This window comes from Emydura macquarii, unplaced genomic scaffold (assembly GCF_026122565.2).
Source record: "Emydura macquarii macquarii isolate MOO-44397 ecotype Brisbane River unplaced genomic scaffold, CSIRO-AGI_Emac_v2 contig_2676, whole genome shotgun sequence".
NCBI lineage: Eukaryota > Metazoa > Chordata > Testudines > Chelidae > Emydura > Emydura macquarii.
This window is the reverse complement of record NW_027132813.1, coordinates 26,500,753-26,527,498: the sequence shown is the minus strand read 5'-3', so window position 1 is coordinate 26,527,498 and position 26,746 is coordinate 26,500,753. Positions and strand designations below refer to the sequence as shown.

General features: G+C 38.4%; 1 protein-coding gene across 1 annotated transcript in view; it reads right to left on the bottom strand.

Annotated features, from left to right (window-relative positions):
- EPAS1 (endothelial PAS domain protein 1) overlaps positions 1-26,746 on the bottom strand; it is a 115,399-nt gene that overhangs the window by 69,665 nt on the left and 18,988 nt on the right. The window lies entirely within an intron of this gene.

The following is a 26,746-nucleotide window of genomic DNA, read 5'->3' as shown; positions in this document are numbered from 1 at the left end:
AGTTGCCAGAAAAATAATTTAATCTCCTGAGTTTTTTTCATGGGGGTCTAAAGATTTGCATTATCATCACAGTACACGGGAATATCTGATGTTAAAAGTTTCTGTGTCCAGCTAAAGACGCTGCAGTGTTCCCACTTCCACAGTTTAAGCGATAACAGATTAAAAAAAACTATTGAAAATGCCTGTTGGTAGGCAGACAACTGCTGTAAAAGCATCGCACATATAGGATTTGAGTCATGTGAGAGTGAGGAGACATATTAAATAACGGAAGATTAGGCATTAGATAAGGCATATTAAGTAATGGAAGATCAGAGTGATGGTGCAAGTGATCTTACTACACCCCCCAAAAAAAAAGCTTGTAGCAGAAACTGCACATTCAATGACAATTGGCTAAACAAAACAGACTACAAAGGCTGGCTGGCAAAAGGTGCTGATAAAACAAACACTCCTTTGTTATCAATGATGTTATCAATCTAATCTATATGTATTATCTCTCCAGATAAGTGGCTATTGAAGGAAGGGTTGCAGAGTTGCCTTGTGGTCAGGGTTGTGAGCGTGGGGGTGCTGGGTTTTTTTGCATTTCAAAGATGGTAACCCTGCTGACTCTCATTTACACGAAGGCCCATTTACACCACTCTGGAAGTTTAAAGAGGTCTCGGATTTGATGTAAATTACAATTAGGCCCATAGTATGTATAAGACTTGTGCAAAGTCTTCTGTCTGTACATTTGTTTATTATGTTCCTCTGTGGGGATGGGGCCTTTATTCAGACCATTCCTTAAAATACACAATAATTAAACATGAAATTAACTTGTTGTGAATAATGCTATATTAGGCCCTGATCCCACAATGAGTGACAAATTAATTAATTAAAATATAACCTATATTTCATGTTTGAGATGCTGTACAAAATTCAGCACCAAGAGAGAAAAAAAACCCCACAAATGTTGAAATAATGGCCTCGATCCTCAGCTGGGGAAAATCAGCATAGCTCCTTTGGCTTCAGTTGAGTTACCCTAATTTGCACTTGGTGAGCATCTGGCCATAATTCTTTTGGTTTTAGATTATTTCAGTCTAATTTGTATAACGGCCATACTTCAAAGAGGGCAGCCTGAGATCCACACACAGAAATGTGCATGCAGTTGCACACCGAGAGAGAGAGAGAGAGAGAGAGAGAGAGAGACACACACACACACACACACACACACACACACACACACACACACACACAGAGTTACTGCAGTTATGTGTCCAGAACAGATGGCTGCTCCAAGAAAAGGACAAATGTGCCCATTCACATGGAGTCACAGAGACTGTACATGCAGTTTTTCATGCATCCCTTGGGACTCCTTTGCTTGAAAATTTGGCAGCAGTGGCTTGGTGGGAAAAATAAATATATATATTTTATTTTTTCTTGTTCTTTCCTAAATTAATTTATTTAATCATCTGGCCTGAGTACTTGTTCCAAAAACTACTGCTTCTCAAGAGAAGCAGCAAGGAAAAAAAGAAAAATAATAATGTTAGGAGAAAGTACGTGCAGTGCCAAAAATAATTATTTTGTCATGAGGAAACAGCACTGGGATACTGCAGAGGCCTAAGATGGGGTATACTGAGAACTAACAGCACCACAGCTCCTGTTTGAAATGGAAGTGCAAAGGAATTTTCAATTCCAGGCATATGAAGTGCATACTGTACATAGGATGATACTTTTGGATTTAGCTTGTAACACTGATGGTACTGATGTAATCTTATTGAATTATATTCAAATAGTGGTGTAGTTAACTATGCTGCACAGAACATGCTGCAGCTGCTACAGAAGACTGCACTGACAAAAAGCTGTATTTTTATAGTTTTATAAACAGAAACAAAATTAAGTCTCTCTTTTTTAAATGAAGAAATGTTTGTTTAAATCCTTCAACACTGGCACATTCACCAAGAGTGCAAGAGATGGAATTCTGAGCTCTCTCATTTTTTGCAAAGCTAATTTGCATTATTGAATGAGTTTCAGTAACAATTTCAGAAAACGATCAAAGGCAAAGTTAGTAGAATATACTTAATGTATGTACAAATACCACTTTTCTTAGAAGTTTAAAATGTAGTTCTCACTAAATGAATGTTTCATGAATAAAACACCTCAGAAAAACAAACTATTATATATTTAAAAGTTCCATCCTTTCATTTCACCTATTTTTTCAGCATTATTGAAATAAGTCCTACTATACATAAAAAGCACAAGTAACTGTTCCTCCACCTTTTGTTAGCACTTCCTCATTCATATAATGGCTCTTTATGTTGCACTTTCATACTAGCTTTTCAAACGGAAATTGTACCAAAAAAAAAAAAAAAAAAAAAAAAAAGATTGGAAGATGATCACCAGAGATTGTAAAGATGATTTGATAGCAGAACTGGTCCACATCCCTGAACATTTTCCCCAACAATATCTACTTGATAGATGTCAAATATTTAAAATCCATTTTCCCATTTTATTAGCCTTTTTCAAACCTCCATAATGCCTCTCAAAAGTGTAACAAATATAGCACTTTTTGTTGTGTATCTAAATATTGAAGAGATTCACAGATTATCTCAATAACCTGTTTATAACAGTCACAGCAATAAAGATAAAAGCAATCTTGCTGTTCAGCTTTATAATACTGAACAACGATTAATATCGTTAAGGCTGGAAAAAACTCTTCTGGGAAGCATATTGGGTGAAATTCATCCCTGTGCAAAAGAACACCAAAGCTCACTGTATTTACTAAATTTTCATTTAAGACACACAAACACCACTTAAGTGGTGCACAGGCTTTTTGCTAGGGCTCTGCACAGGGATGAATTTCACTCATTATGACCACAGCATGTTTTACTTTTTTTTAAAATGACACCTTAACCCTGAAGCCCTGGGCTAATGACAGCTTTGTGAGGAGAATGATTTACAAAGTCGTCTTTCCAGTGTCAGATCTGTTTAGCTGACACTTTACTTTTCCTCTTGCTTACCAAACCAGAATTTTCCATTGCCTAAATTCCTTAAGATTTTGCATTTCCCCTTATTTTTAGCATACTTATAATTCACCGCTTTCCATTTTTTGAATGCTCCTCAATGAAACAAACCACACAGGTTTCTTGGAGACATAGTCAAGTATTAGACAGGAAGATATGATGGCGCAGTGTTGTACAGCTTTCAGCATCCATACTAGATCCTAGATTTAGGGTGGTGAAGCACTGGAATGGATTACCTAGGGAGGTGGTGGAATCTCCATCCTTATAGATATTTTAAGGTGAGGCTTGACAAACCCCTGGCTGGGATGATTTAGTTGGGGTTGGTCCTGCTTTGAGCAGGGGGTTGGACTTGATGACCTCCTGAGGTCCCTTTCAATCCTAATCTTCTATGATTCTATGATTCTGGACAGATTCCTAATCTGTGGGCCTTTCCACATGAATACTATCATTTCAATGGGCCAGTTTAAAATGTTAAAATATAGGCGTAAACTGTATGTTAAATAGAAAGGACTGCAGGATTACAAATCAGAGTGCAAGCTGAACTCCAAACAGGACAGGAAAAAAAAAAAAAGAATCACAAGAAAGATTAACCAGTGTGACTTACAATGGTGAAACCCTATGAAAGAAGAAATGTCAATTCTTCTCTGAAAGTGTGTGTGTCCACACTGTCCAACAAGATGGAAGGAATTTCCTTCTTCTTCCACACATACGGCAGCAACCGCCAAATGTTGCTTTAAATTTTGGTGCCCTCAGATTTACACCATTCACTCATACCCACCTGCCATGGTAACTGTCTAGAAAACATTTCTACAGCCAAGTGGTTCAGGATAGGAAAGATACTAATGGATCAATCCAGCCCATGTTAATAGTGACTGAAAAGCCTGTTATCATCTGACATCTATTTAGAGTTCTGTGTTTTCTTTCACTGTCTGGAGAGGCCAAAGATTCAATTATCATAGAATATGCACTAGTGGTCCCTTACAGTTCAGGTTTGAGGCACACCAGCAGGGCAAATTAGCATTTCCACTGCCCAGATTGTGCTTTTCCTATGGAAAAGTCTCCACAGTTATCGATATATAATTCTCACTTGAGTCTTAGTCTTCTTTCTTACATGCTTAGTTTATAAAAAGTAGTACCTCAAAAGAGAAAAGCTGGGAGAAAGCTTATTCTTTAAATCAAACTTGGTATGTATTGTTCACGCCTGCACCCCTGGTTGCCAGTTCAGCGCAAGCAGTCCAGACTGAATACTCATGCTCACACCCAAATAATGAACAGAAGAAGCAAAAGAGAACAAGAACAAATCTGAAACTTAAGCAGGCATTATAATACTGGGGGCCTCTTGTCTGATGGCAAAGCAAGAAAACATGAAAGAACCCATGTAGGATGATCAGACTGTTCTCCTACAAAGGTCCTTAAAGGAAGCTTTCCCTCTGGGAATCCAGGAAAATGTGACAGCCCCAGCTGAGTGAACTCATAGTCCAGATAGCCATAGAATACCTTCCACTGAATAGGCTTTGGGCCTAATTCTGATTTCATTACACTGGCTTTACACCAGTGTAATTCCCTTGACTTCAGCAGAGTTACTCCTGATTCACAAGTGTAAATGGGCTTAGAATCAAGCCCTTTATGTTAAATATCATCTCCTAAGCTATCAAGTTAGTGTGTTTTTATAAGTCTCTTTTTCTGTCTTGTGCCCCCCCCCCCCCATAAAACAAATAATGTATCAGTCTATTGTATGGCCTATAACATGTCTCAACAGAATATGAGATCCCAGTGGAATCTAAATAAAGCCATCTCTAATTGGGATTTGACAGACCTTCGCAGTTTCTATATCAATTCTATTTAAAAGTTGGTTTCCAAAAGACTAGGACAAAGGTTTAAAAAGGAAAGCGGGTACAGTCCTTAGCACTATCTTTTCAAGAACCACCGCCAAATATGGGTCTGCAGGACCAGCAACTAGTTCTGCAAGCCAAGGAGGTGCCCACTAAAAGAGAAAAATATTACAATTTCAAAGAACTTTGAAGGCCAATAAACAAAGGAGGATGGATTTGATTGCTCCTATAGGGGCATACATAGCCTTGGTGCAATTATATTCAATTCCAGAAACAAAATAGAAGATTTGTGAAGGATACTATTTTAAACAATGTAACATGGTATGACAATGAATATTAAATTGTGCCCTTGACCACACTTAGGACTTATCCATGGAGTTGAGGAGAACTGGGAGAGACTCTTATTGAATCCCTTCTGAAGGATATAGCTAAAGTTAGTCAGAAAATGGGGGACGGGGAGCGCGTGCTTATTGGGAACATTTTTTAGCAGATTTTTGGAAAATTAAAAAAAAGCTATTTAGGAACATTTAAAGGGTTTTGAAAATACTGACATTTTCTGAACAGATCTTGAAGTAGACAAATGGGTGAAAGAGGTAGCATTGTCAATTCTTAGCCCTTTGCTACACACCAAGAGGAGAATTTCCTACACGTACACTAATGACTAAAGTAGAGGAACATCTGAGTTTTGTTCAGTTCGTTTTGGGAAAGATCGAACTGCCCTAATTTGACTTTGAGAGGAGTCTGCATCTCTATGGGAGCTAGCCACCCTACCAAGTTTGTAGTCATGGTGACATGTCTTCCCTCATTCTGAAGGTTTACATTTTTTCCTCCCACCAGACTAATAATGATGTAGAATAGTTACTATAGACTTCCTAGGTTTTTCTGAAAACTAAGCCCTTTGATGTGAAAAGAACATAATAGACCTAGAATAAGGTCTTGACCATTAGACTCTTAAGTCAGGTCTACACTACAAACTGACAATAGTATAACTACGTCGCTCAAGGGTGTGAAAATCCACCCTCGAGTGATGTAGTTATACCACCCTAACCTCTAGTGTAAACAGCATTATGTCAACAGGAGAGTTTCTCCCAGTGACACAGCTTCCACATCTCAGGGAGGTGGATTAACTATGCTGATGGGAGAAGCTCTCAAACCAGTGACTAGTTTTAACTCACCTTTTTTTGGGACAGGTTTATTTTTCCTTTTGCAAGGACAAATAACATGCTCGGGTGGTGAGAGGGAAAGAAGGATCATTTCTTTTTGTTTACCACATCCAGTTAGCCCCAAACTCTGCATACTGCCACCACTTCTAATGATGCTACTCACACCACCTAGTTATGCAGATATGGCCTTAGAACAAGATCCTCAGAGATCAATCAATGGGAGTTAGGCACCTAAATATTTTTTGGGATCTGAGCCAGTCCTGTGCTCTATCCATTGATGACTTGCATGGATGCTATCTTGCTAACCACCACTCCAAACAGCTTAGGCCTTCCTATCTCTGTTGCCACTTGAAAATCTCAGGCTCTCTGCTCTTGTCACTTTTAACTGAAGATATTCTAGTGCATTTCAAGCTTTGCACATACTATCATAGATACACATTCAAAGAAGATGCTGAGCACCCATAACTCCCATTGGAGGCAATGGAATTGCTTAGCCCATGGTCAGCAGCTCTCAGTATTTGGCCATAAGTTTTGTATACATTAGGGATGACTGAAAACCCAGTTTTCCACTGAAAGAAAGTTATCAACAAAATGAAATTTTTTGAAGTGTCTGCTTTCCTCAAAAGTTTTCCAATATTTCATCAGATAAACAAAAAGTTTTAGTTTTCAACAGTTTTTGGCTGAAATGTTTCACGTTTTCAGCAACAAATCAACATTTCCTACAAGGGGGGGAAAAAAAAAATTTCCAGACAGCTCTAATATATATATTTTTATACACACACACGTGCGCGCGCGCTCTACAGCTGCTATTTACTCTTACCCATTCTAATCTGGATTTTATGTTGTGGCCTTTGTTTCTAACTCTGTTTGGGTCTTTGGTCTCATCCGCCGCTCTTTTTAAATAGAAGTATATAAATCCTGTGTCTGTGTATAAAGAACAACAGCCCTCCTACCCAGTTATAGTGGCCTTATAGCTTTGTTTTGTTTTCATGGCAGTTTAAAATTGTCCCTGAATAATCAGCTTATAAATCAGTCCTGACTGTTTATAATTAGAAGCCAATATACGGTTTCTACTGTATGTTGGCAACCCAGTTTTTCTCTCACCCTGATCTCAGGTCGTCTTCACAGGCTCATTTTATCTCTGTGAAGAGATTTAGGTTTTTCTTACCCAAAACAGTCTGGTAAGAACAAATCCAAACACTAAGCACACTGTTGGTACTAAACAAATAAATAACCATACCAACTAATAATTCATGGTAATCTGCTATTGCTTATTTGTACTCTACTTAGACAGAGCCAAATGTTTTAAGAAGATGTTGTGCATGAAAAAAACACCAACAACTTTGAAACAGAGTACCATATGGTATAAATTATTCTCCAAGTACCCCATCATTCCCAGTTCAGCTATTATACACTTCAACATGACAATTCTTAGTAATTACATCTAATAACAATTTCACTGCAAATGCATTTCTGAAGGAGGCTGATTCTATTTTTGCTACCAGTAAGTACTATAAATAAAACCATTTCCAAATGAAATCTACCAAAAACTTTCAATCTTGCCCTGTTTAAATATATTGTACTGCAAGATCCAGTAGACTAAGCTGACTCATGGTTGTTCTAGCATTTATTTGTACATTTCCTAAACACTTTACAGTTCCAATGGGAGTTACACATGCCACAGAGAATGCAGATGTAGACAAGATACAGAAATATGATCTAAGAAAGATACAGATCTCTAATATTTATAATAATCACTATTCAAGTACAATACACAGCAATGAACGTCAGAACAATCTTAGACAAGCGGTCTCAAATGATTTTAACACAAGAATGTATTTTTCACATAAAAGTACAATAGAAAATGTTTACACTTTGAAACACTCTTATGGCATTCATGGTATTGAAACTCTCCTGTGACATTCATGGAAACCAAAGTATTTGTTTACAATAAAACATTACAATAGTAGTAGAATTCTGCTATTAGATAGAAAGTCAGTCATGCCTATTTTGTCTAAATTGACACCTATATTCCATGGTGCCTATGAAAAACCATGTAACCAGGGATAGCTAGATTGTGTGGCAGATGGGAATAGCGGACAATTTGGCCCAAACCGTAAAAGTGTTTTTTTTAAATCAATGACAGGTTAGGCACCCAAATACAATAGAGGATCTGGGCCTTTATCTATTTATAATAGCTGTTATAATACATGCATATGATGTCTATGCACATTTGTACATAGTCAATTTATGCCTCTCTCCCACCTTTCATAATCTACTAGACCTTATTGCTCTTTGGGTCGGAGACCCGGTCTTCATCTTGTTTTGTATGATGCCTAGCACAGTGGGGCCCTGCTCCTGACTGAGAATTTTAGGTGCTACTGCAATACAATTATTAAGCAATAAATAACAGCAGTAGCTGGAAAAAGTAGCACTTAAGAAAGGACAGTCATTCTAAAGGACTGTCCTAAACAGACCATAAAAAAATGTGATAGTGTCGCTGTCCTTGACATTTGCAAACTGGCAAGCACTGTCTCAAAATAGTCCCATGTACTGGAAACAGCATTTTGCAGTTGTTCCCTCTGCAGACTATCACAGCTGCAAGTAACAAGAATATTTTCACAAAACAAACAATTTCAAGGAATTAGACTGTCCAGTTGTAAGATGAACGAAGCCACACAGCCACGCTCCACAAGTAACAATCATACGGTAGACCCCATTTTCCTGTCACAACAGCAATAGTGCCAACCCTAAATATTCAAAAATCATAAGTCAGGCTCACCAAAATCATGAAATTAGTATTAAACATGAGATTTAAACATATATATATATATATATATATATATACACATATGGAATTTGGATTCTTTTTATTTTGCCTTCTGGTTTGTGAGCCTTCAGGGTGTATTCAGATCATATTTTAATGCTTTTCTTTGCAATCACAAGTGCTAAAAACTGTCATTCAAAAAATGGAAGCAGAGATTCCCACTTAATCACAGGAGTCCAGGAGCTAGGGCTTCAAGAAAAACATTAAATATTGTAACACTCATGATAAGATTGCAAGAGTTGCTGTCACCACAACAGAATATATCATCATCTTGAACTGCTTACATAATAGCAAACACATTCCTTGAGTAGGATAGGTGGTGTTAATACCATTTATGGCACACTAACTGTATTACTTCAAATTGTCCACACCCTTTGACAATAGAATATTATGCTACAAAGACAGGACTACAAAAGGACAATAATAGTACTAAAAGACTGGAAGTTTGCTTTGAGATTTTAGAATAGACAATGTTTTACTACCCTTCGCTTATGCTGAAAAAGCCCATACCAAGTAAAAACAGAACAGGAGTGAGCTACAGTCACTCAGGGGACATTATCTGTTTAAACTGCTAATGGCAAGCTCTGCTGTTATATTTATATTATTGCTTTTCTGCAAATTGCTTTTATCAGCGATAATTTAGCTTTTTATTTCATTATCGAGCACAGCAGACAAAAGGAAAAACAGGTTTGTTTTACAGCAGCTCCAGCATTTGTTCTGTCCATTAACATTGATAGATGAAGGCAAATTAAAGCTCTTAGCCCACATTTTTAACACACATTGTGTCCTGAGTACTCTGTGTCTAACTAGCCTGTGTTTCTAAGGGAGACCGGACCACAAGCTAATGCTTTTCTTTTCTCTGTGAATTTCATGGAAGTTTTCATATTTTAAAAAACATTACAGAGTCTGCTTTTATAATTTTTCACATTTTTCAGTTTTATCTACCTACAGAGAACACTTGTATATCATCTACGCATAAGCAGGGAGTACCAATATTTGTAATTCCTCGTGAGAAACAATCATTAGTGATGATGAGTCATCTGAAGATTGAAACTTTGCTTTTCCCCCGCCTTCTTTTTCTTTTTCCTCAACTAAAACTCTATGAAACCACAAAGAAGGAGTTGGGTTTGATTAAAAGATTAGTCATTACATGGAGAAACCTATGGGCTAGTCTACACTTAAACCTTACAGAGGCACAGCTGTATCAATGCAGCTTTGCCGCTGTAAGAGCGCTTGTGTAGCTGCGGTGACATCATAAAACCACCTAAATGAGCGGCAACAGCTATGTCAGAGAGCATCTCCCACCAACAAAGCACTGTCCACATAAGTGCTTATGCTGGCAAAATTCATGTTGCTCAGGGGAGTGCTTGTTCCACATCCCTGAGTGACGAAAGTTTTGCTGGCATAAGTGCTAGTGCAGATAGTGCCTAACTCAAAGGATGTTATGTTATATTTATACTTTATTTTAGACTTGTTTTAAGAAAGATGATTTCTAAATCTTAATCCATAAGGATAAATTGAAAAAAAGAGTTTACTGCATCAAATGCAGACATAGTAAGGCAACATTTCCTGTGAAAAAGTCATATATTTAAATAACCTTGAGAAGGATAGAGCTTGAAATGGCCACACACTATGTTTGGTTGGATGGTTTGCTTTCATTCTATTTATCTTACTTATGTTGCTCTAAAGATTTAAACCTGTAAACCAGCAGCTGTACATTTTTGTAGCTTGTCAAATATACAGGGCTAGATTTGGATCTCAGTGACCACTGATGTATATTTACAGTAACACAACTGAGTTGAATGGCATTATTCCAGATTTACATTTGTGACTGAGATCAGAATCTGGCTCAGGGGGTTTTCTATTTTATGCGAGTAGGTTAAAATGTACATTCTTCAATGGAGAGGAGAAATATGTTACTTTGTAAATAATGTCTGAAAGAAATTCATTTCTGAAAATAATGGCTGATTAACTAAATAGTTGTTTTACTCAAACAGATTATTATTCCCCTTTAGGAAACAGCAGAATGCCTTTGAATCCCAGCAATTATTTTAGGGTAATAGATTCATAGACTATAATGTCAGAAGGGTCCATTATGATCATCTTGCACAATGCTGGTCACCGAACCTCTCCCACCCACTCCATTCTATAAATCCAAAGAAGCAAATTTATATTGTGCTGAGAACACAATTAAAATGTATACAAGTGATTTTCTGAAGTGCCAAAGCCACTTCCATTTCTTGGATGAAATTTCCTCTGACCAAATACTTCACAAGCCCATCCCTCTAATGGAATAAAATGTCAAGGATTTGTGATTTGACAGTAAGTAAGATGTTCTGAGTTACCCTGAAGATCATCTAAGCAGTTGCTAAAATGGCTGTTTCTTCAATTATAGTATTGAGGGTAGTTTGCTATTTGTGATGTAAAGACTGTAAAACAAATATTCCTCTGACCAACATATTTTGATGGCACAATCTGAAATTGCCACTGCAACCCAAGCAGAAATTGTACTATTGTATAATGCACAATTAAAGTCAGTGATGAAGTATTTCAAACACAAAACCCATGTAACAGAGAAAACCTGTACAAAGAATGACCAGAAAAATAAAGAGTGCTGACACCACCATTTTTAAATAATGAATTGATACTGAATTATAATAATTAATTGTAATTAAATAATGCCAGTGCCACTTCATCTTCTAATTGAAACTGATAATTGTTCTCTGAATAAAAACTGTGAAATATTTACATTAGATTAAGTGATTTACCTTAAAGTCACTTCCCTAATCATTATTAGAACACTGATCTATAAGGAGATTTTTTGTTTGGGACGGAGTCATGTCAGCGGAAATATATTGGTATACTAAAAGTGGGTGGAAATTAACAGAAATCTAGAACAGCAAGAAAAATATTTCTTAGATTCCCCTCCAAAATAAGTTTGAAAAGCAAACATGATCATTTAATCTTTTCTTTTTCTTACAAGCATGGTTCGCAGTGCACCTAAAGTAATAATAATGAAATTACAAGAATGTACGCCAGTGCTCTCCTAAGAGGGCCCTTGTTAGAGAAAAAGAATATGCTATTTGAATATATTTAACCAGCAGGAGGGTCTAAATCAGGCTCTTATGATTTTTTCGCTTTCATAATCCACCACAAAGTTTAAAGGTTAGAGCTTTCCCAGAGGTTGACTATGCATAGCGCCAATGTTGTACACTGAAAAGTCCCCAAAGGCTATGCCCATTCATATTTCTGGGATTGAACTCGGCATAAAGCAGGGCAGAATTTGGCTAAAAAAATCTTGACATTTTAAATTAAAGTTCTTTTAATTGCATCTGCAGGGATTATATTGTTTCCTGTTCATCATTTAAAATGGTGAATTTATGGATATGTATACATATATATGTGAAGATATTTGCACTGTGAATATTTAATCATTTTCTGATACAATATCAAGCGTATTTCTTCTAATGGGTGTAGGTTATTAAAAGCATATTCGCTACAGATGTTCTAGTAACTTGGGTGTTTTTTCTTTTTGTCCTGATTACAAGTCAAGTGTCAATTGAAGACATCTGTTCCCCAAGCAAGACTGGGGAAGCTGAGGATAGTACATTACAGATACACAATAATGCAGTAAAGTATACCTGGGGAGATAATAAGCTATTGCACAGGTGCAGTTTGTAAAGTCATGTGTGTAAAAAAGTCCAAAGTGGTCGAGAATTTTAAAACAGACAGTAGCAGACGGAGAATCCCAAGGATGATTGAATCTAGTGATATTCTAAACAAAAAGAGCTCTCAGGCATTCTTATAGCTGTTTCCATCACTTCACACTGACTCAACAGATGGTTTACGCTTCAGAGTGATGTTTAGGGTTATGTGTGTGTATTGGATGTGTTGTTGTGTGGGTTGCGTTGTGCTGGGAGAACTGTGTGGATTTCTGCAGGGGGCAAATGAGGGGTGTGTGCTGCTATGAGGGGCTGTGTGCGTTTGGGGTTATCATGTGGGTAATTGTGTTGATTTGTGTCTGGGGAGGGTTGTGTTAGGAGACTGGTGTTGATTTGTGTGCACAGTAGTTAGGTACACAGATGTGGCAGTTGGGCCAAATAATCCTGCATCTTTGCAGTCTCCCTGATACAACCAATGAAATTGCTGTGTGCAAATTAGCTGCAGAGTAAGGGTAGTGATCGGTTGAGTCACCTCTGATATCACAATGGTCTAGAACTCTTGGCATGGCATAGGCACATGCCTTGCTCTCTCACAGGAATAAAGCACGAAGTCAAAATACCTGAAAATTTACAAATTGGACGGTAACAGACGGCAAAAATCCAGTGATGATTCAACCTGGTGATATTCTCAAAAGAAAGAGCACTCAGCCATGCTTGTAGCTCTTTCTGTCACTTCACACTGATTTACAGTCATAATAGGCTTCAGAGTAACACACAGAGTGACAATTCTGGAATCTTATTATACAGATATATAGGAACAGTTGAAGAAAAATGAGGACACACTTTTCAGTGCTACTGAAATACATGCGATTGGGATAGATTTTTTGAGGGACAGAATGGGTAAATGTAGGGGGGGGGAGGATTGTCCATTTTAGATGAGGGCAGATGGCTTATATGGATAGAAAAATATACTTAACCCAAATCCAAAACATTAATCTAAAGCAGCAACATCACTATTCAATTTTCTTATACACACAGGTGAGGCACGGTAATTTAATAGATCAAACATACGGCCAGCAGTCAGAAACTCCAAAATTCTAACCCCTTCTCTCTCACTGCCTTCCTGTGCAGCCTTGTCGAGTTACTTAACCTCTCTGGGTATGCCTACACGTCAAAGGAAAGTACCTGTGCTAGGTTTAATCTAGCTCACATGGGAACAACAATTGTGAAGATGTGGAAACACGGACTTCAGTGCGGGCTAACAACCCAAGTTCAAGCCCACTAAGCACTATTCTGGTCCACGTTCAAACCCACTAAGGATTATTCTGGTTGCTGGCCTGCAATGAAGTCCATGCTGCCTGAGGGTCTTGGTAGATAACCAACTGAACATGAACTCCAAGTACAATGCTGTAGTTAAAAACACAAATGAGATTCTTGGATGTATATGCAGAGGACTATCAAGTAGGAGCAGGAAGGTGGTATTATCTTTGCATATGGCATTAGTGAAACCATAACTGGAATACTATGTAACACTTCAAAAAGGATGTTGAAAGAGTTCAGAAAATAGCTACAAATATGATCTGAGGTCTGGAAAACATGCCTTCTAGTAAGAGACTAAAGAGAACAAACAGGCCTTATGGTTTACCCAAATGAAGGCGAATTGATCATAACACCAACATGAGGAAGAGATTTTTGATAGTAGATGACTCTTTAATTGAGCAGAAAAGGGCAGAAATGAGATTCAGTGGTTGAATGCTAGACAAATTTGAACTAGAAGTAAGGTGAAAATTTTAACAGAGAGGTAATTAACCATTGGAACAATTTATCAAGGGATGTAGCTGGATTCCCTGTCACCAGAAGTCTTTAAACCATGATTAGATGTCCTCCTAAAAGATATGCTATAGTTCAAACAGAAGTTATGGGCTTCTTTTAGAAACAACTGGATGAGGTTTTATGGCCTGTACTATGTGAGAGGTCAGACCAGATGATCAATATGGTTCCTTCTGGCTTTAGAATCAATGAGGGAGTCCCTCCAATGATAAATGACAAGGTACAGCGCAGGGGGTATTTTTAGGTGGGATTGCAAAAACATTTGTTTTTACAGTAATTTTTAAGAATGCTTTAATTGTTATAGGGATCTTAAAAACCACACAAAAATCAAAAAACAGCATCAGTTTTCAAGCCAGATCCAGGACTGCATGAGCACAACTTTGTGCTGCAAAGCACGTCGGCATAACCAGAGGATTTCCCCTGTGTCATGGCCTCCTCAAAGGAAGCAGAGCTATTGTAGTGGCCCTGCATCCCTCTGTCTCCCTGTGGAAGGCAGAAGGGGCACAGTCAGGTAGAAGTGGTGTGGGACCAGGCGATTCTTTGGGACAAATCTGCCTGAGGAGTCCCATGAAAACACTGGCAGCCAGCACAATTAAATCCTCTAATTTGGGTGGGCTGGGGACTGGCTTGGTGCAGACTGGCTTAGTATCAAGGGAGTGCAAAGAGGACTTACAGACATCATTGCACATACACCACACCCTGAGCTGTGTGGGGAAAGCTCCAGGGGGTTGAAGAATGTGGGTGCATCGCTCAGCCCACACTTCTCCAGGGTCATGCTCTTCCTGTTCCATCTCCCCCTTCTTGTGGAGAGCTCTAACAGGGCAGTTCAGGGAGGGATTGCTGCAGAGGTAGCTGACATGCCCAGGAAGGATAAGATCTCAGAGACACAACCTGGACCCTGGTTTTTAATATTTCAAAGCTACATTACATCCATCCATTTCACACTCACTTTGTCCTCCATATCACTGTGTTCTACACTATCCAAAATACACTGTGTTTTTGACACAGGATGCTGTTCTAAACAAGAACAGCACTGGGAGTATAAACAGTGATAACCACAATTGACTTTGCATATGATTTTACTGTAACTCTCAATATTTTCCTGTTAAAACAGAAGAGGAGGCCTTTCTCTGCAGGTTGATTATTACATGATGCCATAAAACCTTCTGATGGTTCTTTTTTTGCCTCTATTGCAGCTTTTAAAAACCAACAGCCTCACATGCAAGATGAAAAGTTGCCTAGTTCAACTGTTGCTTTCTTAAATACAGTACATCTCTAATCTCTAATGAGATGCTGTTTTGTCATTTCTTACAGAAAGCACTTCTCATTGATTCACATTAAATATCTCACGTCTCCTGGAGCAAACCCCTTATTAATCTCTCCTATATCCCATCAGATTCCAGGAAAGGAACATGGGGTCACACAAGAGTGTGTGCCCCATCATGCCTTTTACACACAGAGAGCAACAACTGATACACATAAAAGGCTCAATCCTGCAAAGTACTGAATGCCCTCGATTCCCACAGAAGTCACCTTCCTGAAACAAGCCCAAATGCAATCTACAAATAAAGTACTCGATCCTGTTGCTTTTACTCAGGTAAAACAGCCATAGAGTTCCACCCTCATCTTACATATAACTGTTCCCATTATCAAACTGTGTTTGAACTAAAATAATTTCCCCCATAAACATTTCATTCAATTGTCTCAACAATAATGAACAACTCGGTGCGCGGATGCTTAAGAGGTAGGAAACTAGCATTTAAAATGAATACAAAGGTTAACACTGGACACCCAGCAAACCTGCAAACATCTGTTCATTCAAGGTCTTTTTTCACCAACCATGATGAACTTTCCCATTTCAGGAGGAAAGAAGAAAACATTTACGGCTCTTCAGGCTTTCCAAGGCTATAACTCCGTCTATTCCACCCTAATATTGTCCCTGCTTATCATGAGATGATCCTGGCCCTGACTGGTATCTTATCTCTGTAATCCTCTGGGGTTAGATGGAAATCTTATGGTTGTAATTGTTCTAGTGCGGTTATAAAACATCTTTCCTGCGAAGAAACATGTTATTTGTGGAAAAAAAAGGAATAATTGCACTTGCTAATGGGAAAATGTTTATTTTCCTTTGAAACAATTAAAGCAAAGCTGCAGCAACAAAAATCATTGTTGCTTTAGAGCCCTTAATAATCATTAGGCTGTGAACTGAACTGCACACACATAAATAGTAGGTGCATAATGGTGGGATTGTTGTGCACAAGAAGTACTTAGGGCCAAATTTTGCTTCCACTGAAATCAACAAGCGTTTTGTGATTGATTTCAGGAGATTTAGCCCCTAGAGTGTAATTCACCCTACTGCACAAGGCTCACTGCCTTACTTAAGACCTGAGTTGAGTCAATAAAGGTTTACATTGCGAGCAGGCCTTGTACATGCACTTGTGTGAAACTAGAGCCTTAGGGCTAGATTCTGCTGGGCTGTGGGCTGTTAATGAGTCTGTGGGAGGGGTGGAGGAACAGTGTTAGGATCTTCCTTCTGCTCTGCATAGTCTACATAAGGACCAAGGAAATTTCAGACCCTGAGCCCATAAAAATGCAAAGTCTGCTTCCTCCCTTCTCTATGGTGAAGCACAGTGCCCCAAAGGGGTGGAAAGGAATGAAGAGGAAGAAGGGACATAGATCCACCCACCCGTGTCCCGGCCAGCAGAGCTCCCCATGGGGCTGTGTGCAACCTTCAATGACCCCTTTAGAAGGGCTATGCCAACTGGCACAATTGTGTGTTATCTTCATGAGTGAAGTCTATAAAGAACCGGCATAAGTGACAGCAAATCCATTTTAAATTAAAACCACTGGCAGGCCAGCCTGTGATTCAGCTGATCTGAGATGGTTATTTAGCAGTTCTAGCTGCTAGGGGTTCGGTTCTGCAGTCCTCACCCAAGTGGTGTTGTACCTGTTCCACAAACAGTCTCGCTGGGTGAAATTCCCTCTGCACTGGTGTGGCTCACAAAGTCTATCCCCTACTTATATTTTACTTGAGTGAGCCCTATTTTAAGGAATCTAAGTGATTCATAGACATCTTGCAAGCTGTTTATGCAGGCAAATTTCACCCAGTGTGAGTGAAGAGAGTAGAATCAAGCTTTAAAATATTTATATCTCCTGCTCCTTTGTTAAACTTACGCTGGGGTTTACTCTTACAAAACCCCACTTCGTTTATTTATTTTTTTAAATTATTATGTTTAAAGGAAAGAGTGAAGAAGGCTGTTTCTTTAAGGTGGGGAAACTGAACTGTGCAAAAATGTGACCATTTCTTTGTTTCTATTATTTGCTCTTTGGTTTGCAGTTTTAGCAAGAGCCCAACCACTTGCATTTTTGGGTTTGATTTGGATCTTTGTGAGGAAAAAGAAAAGAATAGGAAAAAAAAACCTACAGTATCAGCCCCTAATGCCTCAAAAGAGCAGCATGAGAGGAGTAGAATATATACCATCTATTTTTGCTTGGCTTGGCTGGTCTACAGATCCTGTTTCCAGATCTCCCCTTTGGCAGTTATGGTCAGTGTTACGTTTGCTCACCATGGATGTGCTTCTTCTTATGACGTTAATGGTGTGCTTCATTCCAGTTGTTCAAGTTGGGCATATTGCTTGGGTATGCTTTCAGGATTTTTCACCAGACAACCCAGATCAGCATAGTAACTGTCATTGACATTAATGTGCCCTATCCAATAAGGTACTGAGTGCCCTTCTCGCCGATTGTACGCAGGAGGAGCGGAGGGTGTTCCAACATCTCCCATGAGGTGCTCAGCATTGGGCACAACTGGACGTTTACTGGAGAAATTAAAAAACCTTCCAACTCCAAACATCATATTCAAAATATTATGCACAAGCAGGAAAACTTTATCTATATCTGTATTGTTGACACTCATAAAAATTACACACACATATTCCCCTTCATCCTGATGGATCCCTAGCTGATTACACTACATAAGCTGCAGTACTGTTGTTGTGCAAAATTAAGCACTCGGGACTTTTTCAAGGGGAAAAGGCAGTATGCCGCATTTATTGACAGAAACTAAAGTAATAACTAACTTAAACCTACACACACACACATACACGCGCCCAAACACACCAGAAAGCGTTCTATAGTTATATATAGCTACCAGTTCTGGTCGTGGCTTGAGATCGTAGCTAGGGTTCGTTGCTGGAGTTCGTGGCTCGTGGCAGCTACCTGGCCAGGGAAGCTGGGCACGAGGAGAGCAGGGTCCTTGTCGGGCGCGCACCGATGCTCTTCTTTAGATGATATGTAGAACGCTGTTTTTCCCCCAAAGCCTTGAAATCTCACCCAGTCTTTTATAGGTTTTTCAGTTCTGCTGTGTCACGTCGCTTCTCTGTGACCCTTGATTGCTGGTACAATAGCAGACGTGACTTTCAGCTTGTTCTTTGATGTCTTTGATTAAGTTTGATTAAGTTTTTCTGGGGTGGAACCTTCTTTGCTTTTTGGGGCTGTGTTCACACTCTTCAGCCTAGGATGGACTTCACACTTCATCAGGACAACTTCATCAGGACAAGCTGGCAGTTTGGGTCTGACTCACACACACATACACCCTCCATTCATACCTTGTTCAGATAACTATCTTATTCATCTAAAGGTTTAGAAAGGGTTTGACACAAGATGGAGTACATAGGGTCAAAATGGGGTTTTATATTCACAATATGGAGTATGACTGAGAGAAGTTCAAATGTTACATGATTTCAATAATAACCATATAGAGGTTGACACAAATAAGGGTATGAATTAAAAGCTATGAATTAATCTACAGGATTACAATTACAATTAAAAGCTATGAATTAAGCTACAGGGTTACAATTACAATTTTATTCCTACACTGTGTGACCCAAGATGATTCTCTGTGAAATGAAAGGTATATCACAAGCTCAATTTTTATTTGCAACATCCCTGTAGGTTGTGGCATGCATCATTTGAAAAACCAACAACGTGACATGCTTTTCATTTCACTTAGGTACATGCCACGTGTAACAAAATATATGAAATCACAATTGCAGTAGGCAGAGAGCTTTGTTTTCACTATGTGTCTGAAAAGGCTTTAATATGGTGTTTAGCTCATCAAGTAATAGTTTATTCTTGCTCATGAAACATGCTTCAATATTTTATGCATCACAGAGTGTGGTCCAAATCCTAGAGTCCTTAATGAGTTTTCACTCTGTCTTTTCTCAGAAAAAACTCCCATTTGCTTCTACAGAAGTTTTGCCTAAGGAAGGCTGATTTAAAAAGTTAGTAAGGACTTAGCATTGTGAATAATTAGTGTGTGGGATTAAACACATCCTGTCTTAGACTACTCCCCATTTTTCTTATCTTTGAGCACAGGCACCTTAAAATTCCGTATCTGCCCTTCCATGTCTTTTGGAGGACAACAGTATCAGACTACACCAACAGCTGAATGACGGATGCTGCTACCCCTCAAAGATATCTATCATTCCACTTAAGCTACTAGACATGTGTGGATCTGAGATCACAGTCCTTTACAAGAATCTGCACAGAATTCAAGGTGGGTATATAAACTCACTTAAATAAGCCACAAAGGGTATTTCCCCATGTCCAAAAGTAGATTACTTTGTACAGCTACGTGCTTGTCAAAATATGGCACTTATCCAAGTAAACATGCGTACAAGCCCAATCCGTTGCTCTTTACTCTGACTGAAGACAGCAGACGCTTTTTTCTGGGTATGCTGTTTAGGAACAAGCTCTGAAATGTTCAATATTCTGAATCAGGGGTAAACCACATTCTAAATTCTTGTGTAAAGAAGTAAAATCTGAAGGAAGAAGACGTGTATCCCTCGACTTTTTTCCAATTACTTAATTACATTTTGATTCAAACAAGTTTATAGATTTCTCTGTACTCTCTGGTTCATATACTAAAGCCCATCAACCAATAGCTCAGCTTGACATATTGATACCTGTTTAGTCTCTTCCCCTTGATTTAGCCACAGTGCACTCTGAACACTTTTCTGAAGACTCATCTTTTCATAACCACTCTGACAACTTTCACAATGTAGAAAAAGACATTTTAAAAGGAAAAGGGTTGATATTTATGTTCTAAAATATGCTCTCTCTTTGTATTACATTTAAAAGAGACTTCGCTTTCATCGATTGTGGGCCACCTTCTCTAGTCTGGTTGAACTGTGCTCAATCCAAAACTGGAGGAGGGAAAGGGCTTTAAACTATCTTCAAGTGCCCAGAGACTAGGGATCTCCTGGCATTAGTCCCCTGCCCACAGTAAGGTCTATCTTATGCTGTTTGCCCACAGCCCCAAGGAACCGTTGCTGCAGTAAGTGATCAGGTGAGTGCCGAGAGAGCTTGGCTATCTCCTTGCTCCCTCCTTCAGCAGGAGGAGGCGGTGTCTACATTAGCTAAGGCTATGTCTCCTCTACAGAGACTATACTGACATATACACCTCAGTATAGTTATGGTGCCATAACCCCACCGTGGCAGGGCCCAAGCATTTTTTCAGGCCCTGTACAAACTTGTAACACAGGTCCCCTCCCACACACACAACACAATCCCTTATCCCATACATACAATCTCATGAGCCATGAAAAATTTTTTCTTCGTGGTAATGTGTGCTGCAGCCTGGGCCGGACCCCCCAGGGCCTCCGGGCCCCAGTAAAGTATATCCTTTTCCCCCATGTGGGGGCCCTGCATAGTGGAGGTGCAGCCTACACCAAGAGAAGAGGTTTTTCTGTTGATGTAGGAACACCACCTCCCTGAATGAAGTTAGCTATGTTGACAGAAGCATTCTTCCATCGACATGAATGCATCTACACTGAGGGTTTGGCTGGCATAGTTTTTTTCCACACCTCTGACAACACAGTTTTATGCTGATATAACTTTTCATTATAGACCAGACCTGAATTTCCACCTGCAGAAAGCGCCTGGTTAAGCCAGGTTTATGGGTCATACACACTGCCTGAGTGGATCAGTGCCCTGGAACCCCTGGTCTGCACCCATCCACCAAAAGAGCAGAAAATTTCAAAAAGTCAATAGCAAAGCATGGATTTGCATTGAAAACACTTTAAAATGTCATGCCAGATGCGGCCAAAAAAGTTGAATAGTATTTGTTACATTTTTGTGACACTTTCCAAAACATTACTGATAACAACTGGACTCTAATCAAAATAGCATGGATTTATAGTTTGAAATCCTAGTCACTTTTAAATGACTTTAGACAGGTATTCATGAAGAGCTGCCTTGTTCTTATATTAATCTGTAAACATATATATTATTTAAAACTAATAAAGTGGGCATTCCAGCAGACATGTAACAGAAAGATCATACAAGATCATGTAAAGTCTGGAAACTATAAAAAAATGTACCAGTAAATCTAGTGGGTACATTTAAAACATACTAAAACATAACCTTTATTATTTGGCCTTTTAAAATCACGCCAGGAATTTGGATGTCAAGAATGTGAATAGCACTTTGCCAAGGAATTTTAGAAAAGGAATTATAGCACAATTCATTTCAAATGCATGCCCATTTTTAACACAAATTACCTGACAGTTTACTAATTATGTTCAAAGCTTATTTTATTTATGTATAAAAACTTTTTTAATAGTGTAAAATTGTGGTTTGACATTTAAGCTGCTATAGAATGCATTTCCAAAAGTTGGATAGAAATAAACCCAGGCTAGGCTGACTGGGAGACATTAAGTGAATACATTTTCTAAATTTCATCTACAGCTCAGAACCAAACAAAGCTCTATGTTAACAATTTTCTTCAACTGCAATACAAAACTAAATAACTTCAACATATACATTTTATCCACAGGCAATCATTTACATTCTGGAAAAGAGCTTATATGAGAGCATTAAACACTGGTAGAATCAAAGGAATATAATCCTCTTTTAAAGCAAATATTTAAAGATACCTGGAATACATTTTGAAAGCAATGTACAGGGATTTAGCTGTGTGACTCCTGTTAATGCCAATGGAAATTTCAGAGTTCTTTGAAAATGTATTCACTGGTCAATATTTTTGTAAGAACATTTTTTTTTCTGTTAATGTAACTTTTTATTTGTATCTATGTTTATTATACAAATCAAACTAACAACAATATACATCTACAAGATGCATTCAACTTGAGTTTTGGGCTATTAGGTTTTTTTTGGTTATGATGCTCCTATTCCATATTTGTTAAACTGAGCTTTAATTAAAAACAATAAAATAAAAATCAGACACAAAAATATTCAGTAATAAAGTAACAGGTTATATCCCAGTGTAATATATTTCCCCCATACAGCTCCATATGAAAAGCACATAGAACTGAAGAAGGGTCCACTCTGCTCTACTATTGCACTCTCACTTGACAAACAAGTTCTTTGCTCATATTGAATTAAAAGCAGTCCAATTTAAATAATCACTCTGTCCATTTCTCTCTCTCCTCTTCTGCTAGCCTCGAGACTATTCTGCCATGTAATCAATTTGCCAAAAGCATTAAATAAAGTCTAATCTAGAAAAAATGAGGGAGACTTTCAAGTTAAGTGCATGACATGCATGGGATTTCAGTCAAAATTAGGCTCTTTACTACCATTTATGCTTTTTGAAAACTTTCTCTACAGCCTCTAAAATACGTAAGCTCCTCTTTATTTAAATTTCCTACAGAATTTTTTAAAAAATGGTAACCATTCTAGAAGTTTCTGAATCATGCTAATTTAATAAAGAATTCTCTCTCTGCTATATGTTTCTATAGAATGCTTCAAAAACTCTGATGTAGCTTTCTGTATTCTCTAAAATATTCTGTAGGTGTTTAATAGAGAAAGCTAACAGTGTTTCTACAGAAATGTAAGTGGTTTCTATAAAAATTACTTTAAACTCCATGGGACTTTTCCACATTTGACTCTCATGTTTCCATTGATGTGCACAAGTCTTGTGTTGCCATGAAACAAAAAATGGTTTTCACCAATTTTGCCCACAGTATGAATTGTCGTTAAGTGATCATAAAGGCACAAACCTATTTAGGAGGGTAGAAATGAAGATAAGAAAATAAGGGCAATAGTCCCCTTTTTTAAATTACCATTTTGTTTCTAATATATGATACTGTAAGTTTTAGTACCATTAGGACCAATTTTCCAGTCTACACATTTGCCTGTGTGTGTGTGTCTTCCAGAAAGGCATAGATATACTATGAGAAGATTTAAAGCCATCTAATGAAGTGAGCACAAATATTTTTCTTAGTCAATTATTACCAACTGACAAGTTAGTTTAAGGCAACCTTCTGTAAGGCTAAACCCCAGTGATCCCAATGGCACATGCAAGTTTAGACTGTGCTAACACTTTCTGGCTAAGAACCCCAAACTGCAAATATTTACGTCCTGGGACTACTCACATACATGTTGGCAGGATCAGAAAACAAGAACATAAGAACGGTCATACTGGGTCAGACCGATGGTGCATTTAGCCCAGTATCCTGTCTTCCAACAGTGGCCAATGCCTGGTGCTTCGGAGAGAATGAACAGAACAGGTAATCATCAAGTGATCCATCCCATCGCCCATTCCCAGCTTTCGGCAAACGAAGGCTAGGGACACTTCAGAGCATGGCTTTGCATCCCTGCCCATCCTGGCTAATAGCCATTGATGGACCTAACCTCCATGAACATAATCTAATTATTTTTTGAGCACTGGTATAATCTTGGACTTCACAATATCCTCTGGCAAAGAGTTCCACAGGTTGACTGTGCATTGTGTGAAGAAATACTTCCTTTTGTTCATTTACATCTGCTGTCTATCAATTTCATTTGGTGACCCCCTAGTTCTTGTGTTAGAAGAAAGAGTAAATAAATTTCCTTATTTACTTTCTCCATGCCAGTCATGATTTTATAGACCTCTATCATATCCTCCCCTTAGTCATCTCTTTTCCATGCTGAAAAGTCCCAGTTTTATTAATCTCTCCTCATATTAATCTCTCCTTTGGCCTTTAAAATGAACTGGGCAGTGACCAGACCAAGTGCACAGTTACACAAGAAGCAAGGAAATATTATGCAAGACCACAGGAAGTTAGAGGAGACAGTATTCTGGGCAGACCTGGCAAGAAGTCTGTGTGAACGTCAGCTAACAAGCAAACCTCGGCCATTGGCGCCAAATTCAGCAGAGAACATTCCCAGTGCTGCAAAGGATAACACTCCACATGTTTTTGCCAATAGGCTAGCCTCCAGGACATCATGTACCTGGAGGGATACAGATAAACTCAGGTTTTGGGGTTGTGTTTTTTTTTTGTTTTTTTTTACAAGTCTTAACTTATTTTTAAAATTTGGAAAGTATTTTCATTCAATATTTGTTAGAAATGGCAAAAGGCTTGTTTTCATGGCTGTCCTAATAGACCAGTACTACTTCTGCTCCCTATAATTTTAGCTACAGTAAGTGGCCAACGAAGGAAACCTTTTGGCAACAGCTCCCTTTTTTCGCCTCCACGTCTCTCTCGAGGTATATTCTACCTAAAGGGTCTCTGCCAAAGCGATACTTGCAGATCCCAGCGTCTTTATTTCTCTAGCACTTTGGGAAGGCCATTTCAGGTGGATGTTGCATGGAGGAAAATATGACGCCTCACCCAATTATACTGTGTGAGCAGGTGCCTCAATAGAAAGAATGAATTATTTCCTTTGTAAGGACCAAATCGTCCAGCCCTTACTCAGCAAAAGCAACAGTTGAAGTCCATGTGAGTTTTGCTTGAATAAGGACTGCAGGATTTGGTCCCAATCCTACAAATGTTCATTACCTGGTAGTATAATGAAGGGAAGATACTTTCTTTTTTGTTCCTGGTTTATCTTTAAACATTAATGATGAAGTGTTTGAGATGGAAAGGTCTATTTTGATTTATGCACATGGCCAAATAAAAACCCCTACATACTAAAGTGTCACACAGCACAAAACAATTGTGACACATACAGTCTTGGAATTCTCAAGAGACTTCATTTTATATTTCCAGCTACCCTCTAAAAAACAACTCCCTCCAGCAAATCCATAATGAAATACAAATAAACAATAACACTGCCATGAAGAGGGGGAAGAGGATTCTGAGAAATATATTACTTGAGTAGTAAATATGGATTGCCAAGCTTGCATTAAGTTGATTAAAACTGTTTCCATTATGACCGTTTTTTAAATAAATATCAAAAACACAAATCCTAAGTATAGACTGCCATCTTCCCTGTAGTACACGCAAAGAGGTTCCCATAAGCTACCACTTTTTCAAACTCATTTAAAGCAGCAACACTGGAAAGTGAAAATGACACTGGTTACAATGCCTTAATTGTTACACCAGTATAACAATCACCAACATGAATCATGAACATGACAACAAATCACAAATGAATACAAGTGGACTGCTCCAACCAAAAATAGCTCTCTCCAAACAAGGATTTGTTTTGTGTCAGGAATCAGATTCCCCTGATGGCATATCCACCATCACTCTTGGAGTTTCTGGATCCACAACTTTAGTTACTGAGAAGTTAATTTCCTATTCCAAGGGAGGACCACAATTCCATATCAAAATGAAGACTCCCAGCTTTGATGGGACTACTTACCCCTAAAAGTTAAGCATGTACTGCAGTGCTTGATCATGGCCACACTGCTAAACACATTCCAGAATTCAATCTTCAGCTAAGAAAACCAATTAGCTTTCATCCATACATGATGGCTACGCTATTCTCTCCCAGTAGAAATAAGCTTCCACTCAAAATGAAGGGTTAACAAATCATCCCAATCAGACAAGAGGGTAGGGATGCTTCCAGATTTAAATATCTTCTCCCATTTGTTCAAAAGGCCAAGCCTCCAATACACACACAAGTTACTCCTGAAATGCCCAAAGCAAGGAAAAGCACTTTATCCAGGTCCACTTCTAGCAGATTCCAAATGGCAAGATGTGCCAAGTGCAAAATGATACTGAGTGATGTCAGACTATCAATGTTCTATACGGGTCAAAATGGAAGCTCCTCGATGGCTGCTTGATCTTCTATTAAAATTCTATTAAAATTATTAGTATTTATTTAAACCACTAACAAGAATGTTGTGTGTCAAGCCAGCTGAAAATGCTTTATATATTATCATTTAGCTGTGATTTGGCACAAAGTAGAAGACACCTGCCACCAAAAACTAAAATTCTTTACTTTCTCTTTAGGGAAAATGCATTTTATTTGTTCCCAAATTCTCAAATTTATATCACTAAGAGACGGCCTTCTGTTTTGTCCTCAAATTCTATATCTTATTCAACAGCCTTGCCTTAAATATTGCAGCAATTCTTGGCACCAGAGTAAGTTGAATGCTTTTTTTAAAAAGCCACACACAACGCGTTAAAATAGATTTGTCCACAAAATGTTTTCTCCTTAAACTCTAGTAAATTAAAAACCCACATCCTGCACAGGTAATAATATA